This window comes from Triturus cristatus, chromosome 2_2 (assembly GCF_964204655.1).
Source record: "Triturus cristatus chromosome 2_2, aTriCri1.1, whole genome shotgun sequence".
NCBI lineage: Eukaryota > Metazoa > Chordata > Amphibia > Caudata > Salamandridae > Triturus > Triturus cristatus.
This window is the reverse complement of record NC_140582.1, coordinates 14,432,621-14,450,199: the sequence shown is the minus strand read 5'-3', so window position 1 is coordinate 14,450,199 and position 17,579 is coordinate 14,432,621.

The following is a 17,579-nucleotide window of genomic DNA, read 5'->3' as shown; positions in this document are numbered from 1 at the left end:
TTGAAAAACAAAACAAACAGGAGCAGAGGCTCCAACCCCTCCCACCCCCCCACCTCACACTTCAGGAACAGAAGCATCTGTCGCCCGAACAGTAACAGAACACTGAAACACCAGGCTAAAACGCTTGGAAACGGGGCAAGTCGTGGAGGATCCCTCCTCATATTAGGATGTTCATGTCTTATACCATCGGTGAACAGTTAGTGACCAAATGGGATATTAGTCTCGGACTCAGCCACTGGTCTCGGACGACCCCAACCAGGAATCCAAACATCGTATGAGAGGCTAACATCGCTGCGATGTGGTCAGGCCGGTCCAATGAGAAGAGTCGGGCTGCGGGAGAGATCGGTATCCGGAAGATCTACCAAGGACGGTCGAGGCGAAGCTGAACTGGGGTCGGATTGGCCTAAGGAGCCAGAGTGCTGCCTGGCCGGAGAGGTCCCCACGGAAGGCCCAGGCGTGTGGCCCTGTGAGGGCCCCGTCGGAGAGGCAGAGCGCGCATGTTGCCGGCCCCTGCGCCTCCCTGAGCATCTGCGGCGCGGCCGGGGCACAGGCACGTCCTGCCGCGCGCCTCCGGTGGCAGCAGGCTGCACACGGTCCTGGGCAGGCATCTGCCGCGGGCGTTCTTCTGTCGCCCATGTCCACGCCTCCTCTGGAGTCTCAAAGAAAATGGATTTGTTCTGAAAGACCACACGCAGCCGTGCTGTGAAAAGGAGCCTGTATCGAATGTTAAGCGAGCGCAGCTTCTGCTTGACCTCAGCAAAGGAGCGATGTTGAGATTGGACCTCCCGGGTGTAATCAGGGAAGACCATTATCATCAGGTTCTCGTGTTTGAGCGGCTGTTTCTTCCGGGATTCGGCCAGGATAGCGTCTCTGTCCCGGTAGTTGAGGATTCGCAGGATAATTGGTCGTGGAGGGGCACCCGGCTGCGGCCGGGGGGCAAGCGACCTGTGCGCCCTCTCGATCGTGAACCAGGGGGAGAGCGCGCCCTCGGGCATCCAGAAGTGTATCCAACGTTCTACAAAATCCGCTGCCCGACCCTGCTCCACGCCTTCAGAAAATCCAACCAGGTGAAGATTGTTGAGTCGGGCATGATTTTCTGCATCCTCAGCCCGCCGGTGGAGCTCTTGTGTGTGGGATTGGAGCCGGTTCACCTGGGCCTTGAGTTGCTGAACATCATCCTCTACGGCAGACACTCGGGACTCCGCTTCCTTAATCCAGGTGTTAGCGTTGCGGATGTCCTGTCGGATTAGCGTTATGTCTCTACACGAACCTCCGCAATCTTGCCCTCGACCGAGGACTGCGAAGTCTGGATCGCCTGAAGAATCACGGAGACGTCGGGCACGGCAGAGGCTCCCGCACCAGCAAGACCACCGGCAGCCCCAGTGTCAGTGGTGGTGAACCGATCTATCCTGGTTAGGCTAGCTGGGGTCTTGGGTATCTTGTCCCGGACCATGGTGACCTCCAGACAGGACGGAGACGGGGCGGTGGCTCCCTTAGGGTAATCCAGTCAGCCGGGAAGCAAGGAAAGAGGATGGAGGAGAGGGGCCCAGGGCGCAGCCAGCCCTCGCCGCCCCTCATCAAGCAGATCGTACTCCGCGGGGGCCTCAGTGGACCACTGAAGAGTGTCAGGCTCGCCAAATCACCAAAGATGGATGCCCGCAGCGCAGGGGGCCAAGGTCCACCATGAAGGCAGAAGCAGGACGTCACGGCTTCAGATGACAGGAGCCAATGGAGGGGGCCCGCGGCCAGGGCCCCCCGCCGCCCGATCCGTGCGTCCGAACCAGAAACCCCAGGCAGCGGCCGCTGCCCAGGAGCACCGCACCAGACGGGAGCACCTGGTCAGGTGAGCGGGTCCAGGCAGCCAGGTCAGCGCCAGTCCTCCCCAGGCAGAGAAAGAAGGCGGAGCCGCAGGACCACCCATGGGCCACCGCCGAGAAGCCCAAGCACCACTGCCCGAGGCACCAGTCGAGGATCCACGACCCTCCGGGACTCCAAGGGTGAGGGGAGGGGGGGGACGAAACCCAGACGGGCACGGAGCAGGCCTGGGGCTGCACACACCGTCCCCCCCTGCCGCCCAATCGACTGCCGATCCCCCTCCCAGAGGCCCGCACCCCCTCAGCAGCGTGAACACCTCCTCACCTCAGTTGTCACGGGGGGGGGGAGGAAAGTCCCTTGGTGGCTCGCAGACACCAGTGCAGCGTGGTCCAGGCCCCCAGGAGGTCCAAGCAGCGCCCCAACACCTCCGAGGCCACAATGCAGTGCCACAGGCCGCCAGAGGGGTCACAGGCAACAGCAATCCATACCGGACCCGTCCGACAGCCAGTCCGTCCACCGGATTCACGGCAGCTCAGGAGGGAAATGCAGGGGGAGCCCGAGAAGGCAAACAGGCGTCTCCTAGACCGCCGCAGCGTCAGCCGCCCCAACGCCAGGAAAGGGGCCGGTCTGCAGTCACGCCGGCCGGGCATAGGAGGACGGCGAGTCAGCTCCCAGGTTCATGGCAGCCCGGGGGAGGCCCACAGGAGCAAGGCGGCGGCCCCTCCAGCGGGGAGGCAAGATCACAGCCTCACCGGGGACAACGAAGACACCACAGCTCCTCCCCAGGCCAAACTGCTGGAGCTCAAGGGCGGTTGCAGGCAGGTCCGGGCTCCCAAAATGCAGGGGGGAGCCCAGGCAGGCAGACAGGCGTCTTCCGAGCACCCGCAGCGTCAGCCGCAGCCACAGCAATGCCGGGAAAGGAGGGGGCAAATCCACAATCCCGCCGGCCGATCCCAGGAGGCCGACTACGAAGCGCTCCACATCAATGCAGGCAGGGTGACTGATCGGGAAGGGAGCCAACGGCCGCGGCGGAAGCCGCCATCTTACGAGAGGCCGCGAGGAGGTTCGGAGAATCCCCAAGGATCAGCAACCAGCACAACAGCGGGGGCCTCCACACCTCCAGGTGAGCGGGTGAAGGATTACAGGGTCACTGGGCTCCCGATGGCAGGAGGATTCAGGGCGGATGACGGAGGGGTCCGGAGCACTCCGAAAGTGCGACCGCCATCTTGACGCCCTTGGCCACGCCCCCCAGTATTTGATTTTACACACAGCACAACACAGGTAGTCTCCTTACTATAGCACCCTGCATGAAAGGGACAGGGCAGGTAAGTGTTGGATTTGACATGATACTTTAAAGATGATGATATTTAAATACAATATGGAGATAATGAATCAGAATGGGAGCATTCTGCTACCAACTTTTTGTGGGACCAGAGGCTTTTTGAATATTGACCACATTCTTATGTCCTGCAACAACGAGAGTCTTTTTAGTACATTACCTATTGGCACAGTTAACTATAGTGGCCACTTACCACTAATTCTTACAATGGACTTGCGAACTCAGCATCGGGAGGTGCTTCAGATGTCTACCACAGTTGAAATTGCAAAAAAGATTGGTATTAGCTTCTGGAGAAGTTGGTTAAAAGTAATTTAAATGATTTGAATGTCTGATCTGAAATAGAACCTGAACCAGATAAATTGATTTGAGCCTTTAGTAGGATCACCACAACCATAGCTGGAAATTTGAAGAAGGTAAAACCCAGCAAGCAACAGCACAGTACTGGGTGGTTTGATCACTTTTGTACCCAAGCAAATAAACTAAAAATGGAAGTCAGGTCTTTAAGGGCGGAATACAAACATGCCATAGCCCGAAGCAAAAAAGAATTGAGGGAACAAACATGGGCAGACTTAGAACAAGAAGCTAATCCCAAAGATAGCAAGCTCTACCAGAACATTATAAACTCCCCTTTCTTATCAGATGGAGCTGAACCAAAAGTTGAAGTCTTTGTCGCCCGCTCACTTGGGTAGAACATTTTGAAGGAATTTTTTTCTGTCTGAATTATCCGGTAGTATCACAGAGTAATACAACTAGCATAATATAAACTCCCTTACACACCATCTCTGTGAACGAGGTCAGAGTAGCCATCAGAAAATCCATTGCCTTAAAAGAACCGGGCCCTGATTGAGTCCCAGACGATGTGTTCAAAGATTTAATTGAATTATGGGTACCGATCCTAACAAATGTTTTTAATGCCATGGGAAGGGGGTTTATTCCAGAAACTTGGACTGATTCCATTATTTTTCCAATTTTTAAAAAGGGAGACTGGGGGACCCAAGGTGCTTTCGCCCGATATTCTCCTGGACTCTTCTGCTAAGATTTTAGGGAGGGAAATTTTCAACAGACTTGATGAGTGGATGACCGAGAACTGTATTTTAACCGATGTACAATATGGTTTCAGGAAAGATATTGGGACCGTCGAGCAATGTTAAACTTGCACCTCATTATTAGTAAATACACATGAGCAATCAATCAATCAATCAATCAAGGCATTTGTAAAGCGCACTACATACCCGTGAGGGTCTCAAGGCGCTGGGGGGGGCTGCTACTGTTCGAAGAGCCAGGTCTTGAGAAGTCTTCTGAAGGTCAGAAGGTCTTTGGTCTGCCGTAGGTGGATGGGGAGGGTGTTCAAAGTCTTGGCGGCGAGGTGGGAGAATGATCTGCCGCCGGCGGTCACTCTTCAGATGCGGGGGACGGTGGCGAGGGCGAGGTCTGCGGAGCGTAGCTGGCGGGTGGGGGTGTAGAGGCTGAGTCGGCTGTTGAAGTATGTTGGTCCGGTGTTGTGGAGGGCCTTGTGTGCGTGGGTGAGGAGTTTGAAGGTTATCCTCTTGTTGACAGTGAGCCAGTGTAGGTCTCTCAGATGGGGTGTGATGTGGCTGCGGCGAGGGATGTCGAGGATCAGGCGTGCGGAGGTGTTCTGGATGCATTGAAGCCGTTTCAGGAGTTTGGCCGGGGCTCCTGCGTAGAGTGCGTTTCTGTAGTCCAGTCTACTGCTGACGAGGGCCTGGGTGATCGTCCTTCTTGTTTCGGTGGGGAGCCACTTGAAGATCCTGCAAAGCATGCGGAGGCTGTTGAAGCAGGAGGAGGAGACGGCGTTGACCTGCTTCGTCATGGAGAGGGTAGAGTCGAGGATGACCCCTAGGTTGCGTGCGTGGTCGGTGGGAGTTGGGGGTGTTCCTAGTGCAGTCAGCCACCAGGAGTCGTCCCAGGCCGAGGGGTGGATCCGAGGATTAGGACCTCCGTCTTGTCCGAGTTCAGCTTCAGTCGGCTGATTCTCATCCAGCCAGCAACCGCCTTCATTCCTTCGTGGAGGTTGGTTTTGGCGGTGTGGGGGTCCTTGGTGAGGGAGAGGATCAGCTGGGTGTCGTCGGCGTAGGAGAATATGTTGAGGTCGTGCTGTCGTGCGATGTGGGCAAGTGGTGCCATGTAGATGTTGAACAACGTTGGGCTGAGGGATTAGCCTTGGGGTACGCCGCAGATGATCTCGGTGGCTTCGGAGCAGAAGGGTGGGAGGCGGACGCTCTGTGTTCTGCCGGAGAGGAAGGAGGAGGTCCAGTCCAGGGCTTTCTCTTGGATTCCGGCGTCGTAGAGGCGTGTTCATAGTGTGCGGTGGCAGACCGCGTCGAAGGCGGCTGACAGGTCCAGGAGGATGAGGGCCGCGGTTTCTCCGTTGTCAAGCAGGGACCTGATGTTATCGGTGGCGGCGATGAGGGCAGTTTTGGTGCTGTGGTTGCTGCGGAACCCAGACTGGGACGGGTCCAGAATGCTGTTCTCCTCGAGGAAGCTGGTCAGTTGTTTGTTGACGGCCTTTTCGATGATCTTCGCCGGGAACGGGAGCAGGGAGATGGGTCGGGAGTTCTTGGGTTCCGCCTTGGGTTTCTTGAGTAAGGCGTTGATCTCTGCGTGCTTCCAGCTCTCCGGGAATGTCGCTGTCTCGAAGGAGATGTTGATGTTGATGGTTTTCCGGAGATGGGGTGCGATGGTGCTGCTGGCTTTGTTGAAGATGTGGTGTGGGCAGGGGTCGTCCAGGGATCCGGGGTCGACGGTGTTCATGATCTTGATGGTGTCGTCGTCGTTGATGTTGGTCCAGGAGATCAGTCGGTTGGTGCGGGTGGTGGTCGTGAGAGCGGGGGTCTCAGTGGTTGCCGGGGTGGTGACGGGTTTGAAGCTGTCGTGGATGTCTGCAATCTTGCGATGGAAGAAGGTGGCCAGCGAGTCGCACAGGTCTTGTGAAGGTGGGATGTCGTTGGTGTTGGAGCTGGGGTTGGAGAGTTCCTTCACGATGTTGAAGAGCTCTTTGCTGTTGTGTGCGTTGATGTCTAGGCGGTCTTTGAAGGAGGTCCTTTTGGCAGATCTAATGAGGTGGTGGTGTCTGCGGGTGGCGTTCTTGTGGGCGGTGTAGGTTTCCGGTGTTCGTTCACGGATCCAGGTTTTTTTGAGTTTTCGGAAGGTTCGCTTGGAGGCCTGGAGGTCTTCGGTGAACCAGCTGGCTTTCTTGTTAGTGTGGGTGTTGGAGGGGTTCTTGAGGGGGGCGAGGGTGTTGGTGCTGTCCTTGATCCACTGTTTGAGGTTGCAGGCGGTGCTGTCGGTGTCGGTCGGATCTGAGGGTGGGTTCCGGGCGAGGGAGGTGGAAAGCTGGTCTTCGGTGACTTTGCTCCAGCAGCGTCGCGGTATCTGTTGGGTGCGGTGGTGCGTGGTGGGTTTCCGGAAGGTGAAGTGGATGCAGCAGTGATCGGTCCAGTGAAGCTCGGTGATGTGGTTGAAGGAGACGTGGGAGCTTGCGGAGAAGGTGGGGTCAAGCGTGTGGCCGGCAGGGAGGGTGGGTGTAGTGACGAGTTGTCTGAGTCAGAGGTTGGCGAGGTTGTTGATCAGGGTGGAGGAGTTGGTGTCGTTGTTGTTCTCGAGGTGGAAGTTCAGGTCCCCGAGGAGGATGTAGTCCGTGGAGGCGAGGGCATGTGTGCTGACGAGGTCGGTGATGGAGTCGCTGAACTGTGCTTGTGGTCCGGGGGGTCTGTAGATAAGGGTTCCTCTGAGGGTGGTGTTGGGATCGGTGTGGATCTGGAAGTGCAGGTGTTCGGCGGTGCTGAGGGTGTCGTCGGTGTTGGTTGAGACTTTGAGAGAGTTCCTGTGGACAATGGCGATTCCTCTTCCTACTCCATTGGTGCGGTCCCTGCGGGTGATCTTATAGCCTTCCGGGATGGCTATGGCCATGTCGGGTGCCGAGGAGGAGTTCAGCCAGGTCTCAGTCAGGAAGGCGACGCCTGGGGTGTTGGAGTCCAGTAGGTCCCAGAGTTCCACGGCGTGTTTGCGTGCGGAGCGGGTGTTGAGATGGATGCATCTGAGGTGGTTGGGTTCTTTGGTCGGTGGGTTGGCGGGCCGCATGCTGGTGAAGCTGCAGTTCCGGCAGGAGAAGGGTCCTTGGGTGCGCTTCAGGGCGGCCAGGCAGCAGGTGCGTGATCGTCCGGCATTGAGTGCTTGGAGGGTGCTGGAGTCGTAGCGGAGACGGGCATCGTGGCGTTCGTGGGGGCCAGTGGTCCTGGGCGCGGTCCAGGCGCCGACGGGCTTGCATTAGGCACGCTTTCAGCACGCCAGCTGCGCGCAGCCACACAGCGGCCGCCATATATGGGGAGGAGGGAGGGAGGAGCAGCTGGGAGGCGGGAGTCGGGAGGAAGGGGCAGCGAATGGGCAGTCAGGGGGCGGGCCGCAGCTGATGCAGCGGCGGGAACGGGAACGGGAGCGGTGGACGGCATGGGGGCAAGGGCACAGAATCACAGGGCACAGAAAAAAACAGGGCACAGATCAGGAGGCACACAGAAAAAAACGGGGCACAGATCAAGGGGGCACAGAGAGAAAACGGGGCACAGATCAGGGGGCAAAGAGAGAAAACAGGGCACAGATCAGGGGGCACAGAGAGAAAACGGGGTACAGATTGAGGGGGTACAGAGAGAAAACGGGGCACAGATCAGGGGGCACAGAGAGAAAACGGGGTACAGATCAGGGGGCACAGAGAGAACACGGGGCACAGATCAAGGGGGCACAGAGAGAAATCGGGGCACAGATGAGGGGGCACAGAGAGAAAACAGGGCACAGATCAGGGGGCACAGAGAGAAAACGGGGTACAGATCAGGGGGCACAGAGAGAAAACGGGGCATAGTTCAAGGGGACACAGAACTTACCTCAGCAGCGGCTGCTGGGGCAGGGACAGGACGCACAGGCGGTGCTGTGCGGAGGGGGAGCAATCTACCTAACAAGGTCAAGGGTCGCAAAGCAGGGATTAATTTATCTCTGCTTTGCTGACCTCTAAAGGGCTATTGACTTGGTAGACCACTCAATCTTATGGACCGACATGGGTGCACCAATAGATATAGTGGTCCACCTATCCCAAATGTATTTATCAATGACCTCACGTGTCAGATTTGGGAAGCGGGGAGAATGCACCAAGAGGTTTAGCATTAAAATAGGGATCAGACAGGGATGTGTGACGGCCCCCACTCTCTTTTCTTTATATATTAATGAAATTGAAAAGGAGCTCCAAGTCTTGGATGCAGATGATCCCAAAATTGGATCTTGGACCACTCCAGTGCTCCTCCATGCTGAAGATGCGGTACTAATGTCCAGAACTGCAAACGGTTTACAAAAATTGATCAATGGCTTTGTGGCATTTATGGAAAGGAAAGATCTAAATCTATCAAAGACTTACACTATGGTATCTGGTGGTGGTAGGTCTAAAAAGAAAATACATTTTGTAATGTGCCACAAACTACTCAAAGCTAATACATTCTCCTATTTGGGCATCTTCTTTTCAAGTACAGGCTCAGGGAAACCACATTTACAGTTAGCTTAATTGAAATTTGTAAGATCTATTGAGGCCCTGTTTAGCTTTACAAGGAAAGTAGGTAATAAGCCCATCCATGAAATGCTCCAACTCTATAAGAGCAAATGCCTTCCAGTAGCTACTTACTGGTCAACACTGTGGGGGGTAAGGGGAAACATTACCCTACAAACTCAGCTTTTTTTGCCTAGGCTACTTGCTGTAGCACTCACAACATCAACTTTATTCACCCATAGGAAACCAGATGTAAAGTTTATGGAAGATACAATAGACTTGAGTGTGATTACTGGTTGGTATAACATCTGGACTGAAGTAGGTGCAAAATTTTCCAGAGCAGTCATCACTGATTGTCTCAGGCTTGAGAATTTTAAGAAAATTCCTTGGTTGGTTCAGGTTGATAGACTAATGCAAGAATAATATGCCGATTTTGAAATTAAACAACCAGCCAACACCTTAAAGTACAGAAAAAATGAAATCAAAGCCATTTTTATGAATAAGTTAACTGCCATGAGAGAAACCAAGGAAAGGCAGAACGGCTCAGTAGTGACACCCTTTGAACTTTACAGGCCCTTTTCAGTGCAGTTATCCACTTGTGGATGTCATCCCCACTCTGGTAGGGAGGGACAATCTTATTCAGGTTTCTATGGTGATAAGACCTCTCTCGATCTCTAGGATATTTGCTGCCACCATGGGACTCTAGTCCCATCTTTTTTCTAGCTCTGTAGAGCTCTAGGGCCTCCTTATCTAGGGCTACCTGCTGCTTTCAGATTTTGAGCTGTGCTTCCTCATACTTCAGCAGTCTCTCCCTCCTCTCCTGAAAGGTTTCCCTCCTATGAGAAGAAATAGAGGTCCCTATAGATCATGGGTACTCACAAACCTTCTATCGGGGGACACATTTACAGTGTGGTATGTGGCTGAGGGCCACACCGGTGGGGGCGGTGGCAAAGGGGGAGGAAGCATGGCTAGAGCACAAAAAAAACACAGGCCCCTGCAGCGGACGCCTTCGTCCACTGACCCACCAGACCCGGCATTCACACATCTCTATCTATCTATCTATCTATCTATCTATCTATCTATCTATCTATCTATCTATCTATCTATCTATCTATCTATCTATCTATCTATCTATCTATCTATCTATCTATCTATCTATCTATCTATCTATCTATCTATCTATCTATCTATCTATCTATCTATCTATCTATCTATCTATCTATCTATCTATCTATCTATCTATCTATCTATCTATCTATCTATCTATCTATCTATCTATCTATCTATCTATCTATCTATCTATCTATCTATCTATCTATCTATCTATCTATCTATCTATCTATCTCTCGCTCTGTCTCCTTTCCTCCCTCTGTCTCCCTCCCTCCCTCTCTCTGTCTCCCTCCCTCCCTCTCTGTCTCTCTCCCTCTCTCTATCACTCTCCCTCTCCCTCTCTCTCTCCATCTCCCTCTCTCTCTCTATCTGTCTCCCTCCTTCTCTCTCTCTCCCTCCCTCTCTTTAGCTCTCTCTCTCTCTGTCTCAATCACTGTTTGTCTCCCTTTCTCTCTGTCTCCGTCCCTCTCTCTGTCTCCCTCCCTCTCTCTCTCTGTCTCCTTCTCTGTCTCCCTCTCTCTCTCTGTCTCCCTCTGTCTCACTCACACTGTTTGTCTCCCTCTCTCTCTGTCTCCCTCCCTCCCTCTCCCTCTGTCTCCCTCCCCCTCCCTCTCCCTCTGTCTCCCTGTCTCTCCTTCTCTCCGTCTCCCTCCTCTCTTTAGCACTCTCTCTCTCTGTCTCAATCACTGTTTGTCTCCCTTTCTCTCTGTCTCCGTCCCTCTCTCTGTCTCCCTCCCTCCCTCCCTCTCTCTGTCTCTCTCCCTCTCTCTATCACTCTCCCTCTCTCTCTCTCCATCTCCCTCTCTCTCTCTATCTCTCTCTCTATCTATCTCTCTCTCTCTCTCTCGGTCTCCCTCACTCTGTTTGTCTCCCTTTCTCTCTGTCTCCCTTTCTCTCTGTCTCCCTCCCTCTCTGTCTCCCTCCCTCTCTCTGTCTCTGTTTCCCTCTGTCTCACTCACTCTGTGTCTCCCTCTCTCTCTGTCTCCCTCCCTCCCTCTCCCTCTCTCTCCGTCTCCCTCCCTCTCCCTCCCTCCCTCTCCCTCCCTCTGTCTCCCTCCCTCTGTCTCCCTCCCTCTGTCTCCCTCCCTCTGTCTCCCTCTTCTCTGTCTCCCTCTTGTCTGTCTCTGTCTCCCTCCCTCTGTCTCCCTCTCCCTCGCTCTATCTCTCTCTCCCTCTGTCTCCCTCTGTCTCACTCACTGTGTTTGTCTCCCTTTCTCTCTGTCTCTGTCCCTCTCTGTCTCCCTCCCTCTCTCTCTCTGTCTCCCTCTCTGACTCCCTCTCTCTCTCTGTCTCCCTCTGTCTCACTCACACTGTTTGTCTCCCTCTCTCTCAGTCTCCCTCCCTCCCTCTCCCTCTGTTTTCTCTCTGTCTCCCTCCCCCTCCCTCTGTCTCCCTGTCTCTCCCTCTCTCTCCTTCCCTCTCTCTCCCTCCGTCTCCCTCCCTCTCTTTAGCTCTCTCTCTCTCTGTCTAAATGACTGTTTGTCTCCCTTTCTCTCTGTCTCCATCCCTCTCTCTGTCTCCCTCCCTCTCTCTCTCTCTGTCTCCCTCTCTGTCTCCCTCTGTCTCACTCACACTGTTTGTCTCCCTCCCTCCCTCTCCCTCTGTCTCCCTCCCCCTCCCTCTCCCTCTGTCTCCCTGTCTCAGTCTCCCTGTCTGTCTCCCTCTCTCTCTGTCTCCCCCCTCTCCGTCACCTCACCCTGCTGTCCTCGTCACCCTCTGTCACCTCACCCCGCACTGAGACAGCTTCACGGGAACACACACAGCGGCGCACCCAAGTACTTCACAGGTCTTTTAAAGACCATTCACTTGTTAAGGGGCGCAGGGACGCCTCTTCTTAGCGCCCCTGCATCTCCACTCAATCAGAGCTAAGAAGAGGGGAAATACAACAGAGCCTCATTCACAAGTGAATGGGCTTTAAAAGAATCACCCGGCCCCCATAGCTCCGCGCTTCTGCAACCGGCGATATAAAAAAACACAGTTATGATGACTGCAAGGTCCGCGGGCCGCCAAGGAAGGCTTGCCGGGCCGCTGGCGGCCCGCGGGCCGTACTATGAGTACCCGTGCTATAGATGAACCAGAATGGTTAGACTCCACTGAGGGAGATTTAGACCTTCTAGGATCACCACCAACTCTTCCTGAAGGGACAACGAGGGGGCCATTGTGGCCCTCCCCCTCATCTTCCAGGGGAGCTGGATTCTCCAGGTCATAATCATTGTCATCTTCCTGGTCAGCATTAGAGGTCAGGTCATGGGGAATTTCACCCCTAGGCCCTTCCTCATGTGCTGCCCCACCCACTCTGCCTACCCCTTCAGACCATATAGGTCTTCTGAGATCATCCAGCCTGAATACCTCTATGAGATGCTGGCTGGTTGGGCTTTTGCCTGTCTTCAGTTTCCTAGTAGTGCATAATGCTCTCAATTCCATGAATGGGAGGTTACCATACTTGGAGGGAAGAAGTCCATTGGCTTCTGGCAGGGACCCACTGGTTCCTAGCCTTGAAGACATCACTAGTGAGGTGTGGTGTATTGCACTACCTACTCTAGTGTGGCCTACTAAACTCTCTTGAGTTGTAGAAAGAGTGTGCTAAGCCCTTAACACACAACTATAAGTTCAGTAGAACTTACTGTATTCTAAAGCTTGTATTATATGTACCTGGGGTACCTTTAGTGGTTTTCAGTTAGTCACTCAATTGAGATTATCTGGTAAAACAATAGCAAGCTGGAATCCCACCGCTGCCACCAATGTGAGAAGTTGGCCTGGTATATGCTGTCCACTAATTATAGTGGGCACCCTGTACCAGTCCAAACAACCCCTTAGTGATGATAGGTTAAAGACAACCTCTATTGAAAGCTATCCTAGTGATAGCTATGGAGAGCAGCCTTCAGGCTAAGTCTCGAAGGAATGTAAAGCAGCTTGTTTTATCAGTCTATAATCTCTTGAATAGCTAAATGAAAGACAACCACACTAGGTATATATATAAAATATATGTATTTATTTCAAACACACCCTCCTAGTCTCTTTATGAGGCTAGAGGTCAAAACACATAAGTTACACTTCAAATAGTACAGTAAAATAGCACAAATAACGTCAGGCCCTAGGGGCGAGCCAAACCATCTACTAAAATAGTGGTATAAGAACCACAACTTAACTAGGCACAAGGCCTAGAGCCTGTAGAATTGCTGGGACCCCGAGGAACCACCCATGGTAGTGACACAGGGGACCCAAGGGGCCGTGTGCAGTGTGAGAACACAGCCACGAGCTCCCGTTAGCTTCTATGGGGAAAGTCGCGGTTAGATTTTTAAAGATTAGGGACACTTAGAAATGAGTCAGGACAAAACCCTTCGGGACTTATGAAGTTCTAGGGTCAACACCCACGGGAGCACTGGAGTACTCGTGTTACCTCAACCAGGGAAGCCGGGTGCATAGGTGTCTAATGGTGTCGGGTCGCGTCGTCGTTTTCAATGGGAGCTGGCAAAGAAGTGCTGCTGCTGGGAAGGAAAATGCGAAGTGTCCGAAGAGATCCAAGCCTGGATCGAAGTCGAGAAGAACATGAAAGCAGAGGGGACAGAGTCTGGGTCACTTGCCAGTGACCAGGGGCACGATAGACGAATGCCCACCGATGTCAGGTGTTTCAGGTGAAGCTTGACTCTTCAGCCACGAGGACCAGGAGGTGTCGAGGACAACCAGGAACAGGATTTGAGCTGTCCCACAAAGGATGTTGAGTGCTGCATCATTGGTGCCCGGGTTGGACACAACAAGCCTAGGCAACAGCAACCCACGCAGAAAGGGGAAAGATGCATCGGTGCAGACCAGCAAGGTCTGGAGGACTCACCACGCGGTGGGGAGTCAAGGCACATCTGGTGCAACCAGGGAAGCCCAAGGAAAATCAAAGTTGCCTTCACAGGGACCCACCAGTCGACGGACCAGGGATCGCAAAGGAGCCTTGAGCTTAAATGCAAGAAGCGGGCTCACGGAACACTCGTGGAGTGTAGGCCCACAAGCTTTTGTGCAGATGGTGCTCGGGGTGTGGGCTACAAGTAACCCAAAGCACGACTTCGAGTGACGATGGGAAGTCAATGCACTTGCAAATGTGCACGGTGACCAGGAGTTCCGGTTCCACGCTACTCACGAGGGCTGCGGGTCTCAGCTTTGCTGGGGACTTGGGTCGGCCTCTGAGATGCCTGGAAATCCTCTTCCTGGGCTGCAAATACTTCGAAGTCCGGCGGGAGCTTTGGAAATTCAGACCGGCAAAATGCTTGGTTGGTGCCTGCCAAGCAGGGGAGTCACTCCTTGACCCCAAGGGAGATTTCTTCAGTCCTCTAGTCTTGAGTAGAGCGTTGAAGTTCCAGGATTAAGCTTCAGAGTTTCTTCCATGGATATCTAAAGTCCTATTGCCAGGAGTTCCTTACTTATACCTAAGGAAGGGGTTGGACTAACTCTAGGGACCCACCTATGGGAGGGTTTGGAAAGAGGGGTGGCTACACCCATTTCCTTTGTTCAGTTTGGCGCAAGAGCAGGGGCTGGAAGCCCCTGAACCGGTTTGAGCTGGACTATGCACAGGGACACCAAAGTGCCCCCAGTGCAGGACTTCAAAGCACTCTGAGAGTGCTCCCACCCATTCCCAATACACATCAGCCTGTCTGGGAGATGGTTACACCGCCCTTTGACAGGAAACCTATTGTCCAGACCTCCCCTGCCGGAGTTTCGGTCAACAGCAGGAGGCCAGACCCGTGTCTGTGGCTGCAGCATCTATTTCGTGATGCCAGGGCTCTTTTAAGTTGTTACCGGGAATATGGGTGCTGTCATGTCTCTCCCTCTAGACGAGTGGGATCATACTCCCACACCAGTTACTGGTGTGGGAGTATGATTCCAAGGTATTAGACACCAAACACGACATGTTTCCGTGCAGCCAGTCCAAAGTTAGCATTTACCGTTTGGTTATAATGTACTTAAGAGTCTATGGTCAGGCTGCACCACTGACAACCCCAGAGAAGAGATTCTGAAGGCTGCAGAGGGGCTCAGCTCATGCCTGGGCACCCTCTCACATATAACCAAGCACCTTGCCTTCAGGATTGATAAGGCCTGCCATAGGGGTGACTGATAGGTTTCTATGTGCAGTGATAAGTGAGGTATAGTGAACCTATACCTCAGTAAGGGGTGCATGCACCACCTTACCCAGGCTGCAGTAGCAGACCTGTGGTGTCATTTTGGAAGGCTTTCCGGGGGTGGCACAATACATGTTTCAGCCCCTGGTAGGCCTCTGGGGTACCTATGCCCTAGGTACATAGTATGCCATATACTAGGGACTCACAAGGGTACCCCAGAATCCAATCTGGAGTGTACCTAAAGTACATGGAATCAATTTAGAGAGGAATCAATTTAGAGAGGAAGCAATTAGGCTGGGGCCCTGAATAGCAGAGTCCCAGCCAGACTAAAGTCGAAAAACAGTGAAACATCAACAAAAGGTGGGGGTAACCATGTGAAGCAGATCCTACTCTCCCACAATTTGGCTACCCTCTTGCGCCTACCTCCAGTCCACTGAACAAGATACCACTGAGTGATACCCCCCCATTATATACCCCAGTTTATTTTGTATCCTATGAGGCACGGCCAGATATGTTTCTGGACAAAACGTTTTAGGACCTTGATACTCGCTCATACCTGGGATGACTAATTGATATGGCAATGCTGTCTCCATAACATGTCTTGGTGATGTACTCATGTCTCTTTTTTCTTTCCCATCTTGGATGATATGCAAATGTATTTTGCTTGTTGTTTGATAATTTGAAAATCTAATCAAGGCAATTAAAAAAAAAAAATAAAGACTAGCACACACAAATAAGTTTTTTCCAAATAGCTCCTATTTTTCCCTCCTCTGGGGAGGATTAGCATTGTTACAGGTTCCCTGGTCTGCCACTTATGCCAAATTGTGTGTGCAAATAATTGAATGTGTTGATGTGTGGATGCACTCACACTCAACATGTGACACCTCTCTGGGGCAGAGTAACATAAGTCTGCTATTTTGGCCTGTGCTGCATTACTCCACATGAATGTATGATGTTACACTGCATACATTTACAACGCATGCCTTTACAACGCAGTTTTTACATTGTAACATCCTTTACAACGCATAAATTTACATCGCATACCACTACAACAAATGTTTTAAACTACATTTACAACGCATTCCATTACATCGCATTTAAGGTAAGTGTTGGATAGTGTAGGGGTAAAAATTACTATTCTAACTCCAGTAGGGTAAGTGTTGGATAGTGTTGGTGTACTATGCGTTGTAATGCTATGCGTTGTAATGACATGCGATGTAATGCCTGCGTTGTAGTGACATGCGTTGTAGTGTCAGACATTGTAGTGACATGCAATGTAATGGATGCGTTGTAGTGACATGCGTTGTAAAGGATGTTGCGTTGTAAATGTAGTGCGATGTAATGACTGCGTTGTAAAGGTTGTTCCCCCTCCACATTTACCATAATACACAGGGCCAGGCAAGATACCCTTGCATGTTTTGGTAACTGCCATTCAAGGTATTGGGTTGCCCTTTTGTATCCTTGTGCGGCACAAGTACAATGCAAATCCATGAGGAATGGACTTGCGTATCTGGCTAGCATTGGTACCACTATCCAGAGTCATGAATTGTTGATAAACCTTTGAATGAGCAGTGAGGCGTTCAAATTAGGTAATGATGTTGTCATATTTACGCAGCAACATTTACGTGGCTCAGTGGAACTGTGTTTTGGGGTCACATACCTCACACATCTAATTTCTAGGTGCTAAGAATTTGTGTCCTTTGCAATTATCTAGCTGTAAAGATGTGGCTTGTTGATTCACTGTGATGTTCCATAGGGAAACTACACATTTCTCAGTATACCATTGCAGTATATATAATTGTTATAGTTGCACATACAAAGACAGCATATGCAATTAACTTTAAGTACCTTTTCATCAGCTTAAGCAAAGTAGTTTTGTGATTTTGTTTTATATTATGTCTGAAGCCTTTTGAGGATTGACTATATAAATCTCCTAATTGTATTAATTTTTTTTTAATTATTACACAGGTTCAGGTCCTCACATTACAACATGTGAGTAGTATACATTTTTACAATCAACGCTTAGCGATAAACAGGGCCAGATCTAGGGCGGTGCGACCGGTGCCACCGCACCGGGTGCTGACTTTGCATGGAGGTGCCCGTTTGCTAGTTTATATTGTTTTTAAAAGCACCCGCTGCAGCGTTCCTGACCTCCAGCAATTTTCAGCCAACATTAAAAATGTCAAGCCTACTCCGGTGATTGTTTTTCTTCCTGGAGGGAGAACGAAGTTTTGTCTAGTGGAAGTTTTGACTGGGGGATGTTTTGATTCATCATAAGGCAGTGCAGAGTGTTACTATGCCTGCTGCAAAGAATGTGTATCATGCAAATCACAAAGTGAACAGAACGTAAATAGGTCAGGGGGTTACTGCTTTCGTCAGAGACTTCCTTCTGTTACTTGTAGTTTCTAAGTTAAAATACTAATAAAAACAGTGAGCTATTAACTGTCATCAAGGAACTGAAATTCAGACTTCAAGTATAGATTAGAGCGTATTGCTTTTTCCCCCAGACATTCAATATCCTAATGTTGTACAAAGTGCTGATTTGGGTAGGAATCAATTCCAATTATTAAAGATAATCCCCCACCATGGTCTTATGTTTTACATTGTGAGTTTGTGCTTCTCCAGGGCAAGCCTACCACTATGTCTTATGTAACGTTTCCTATAC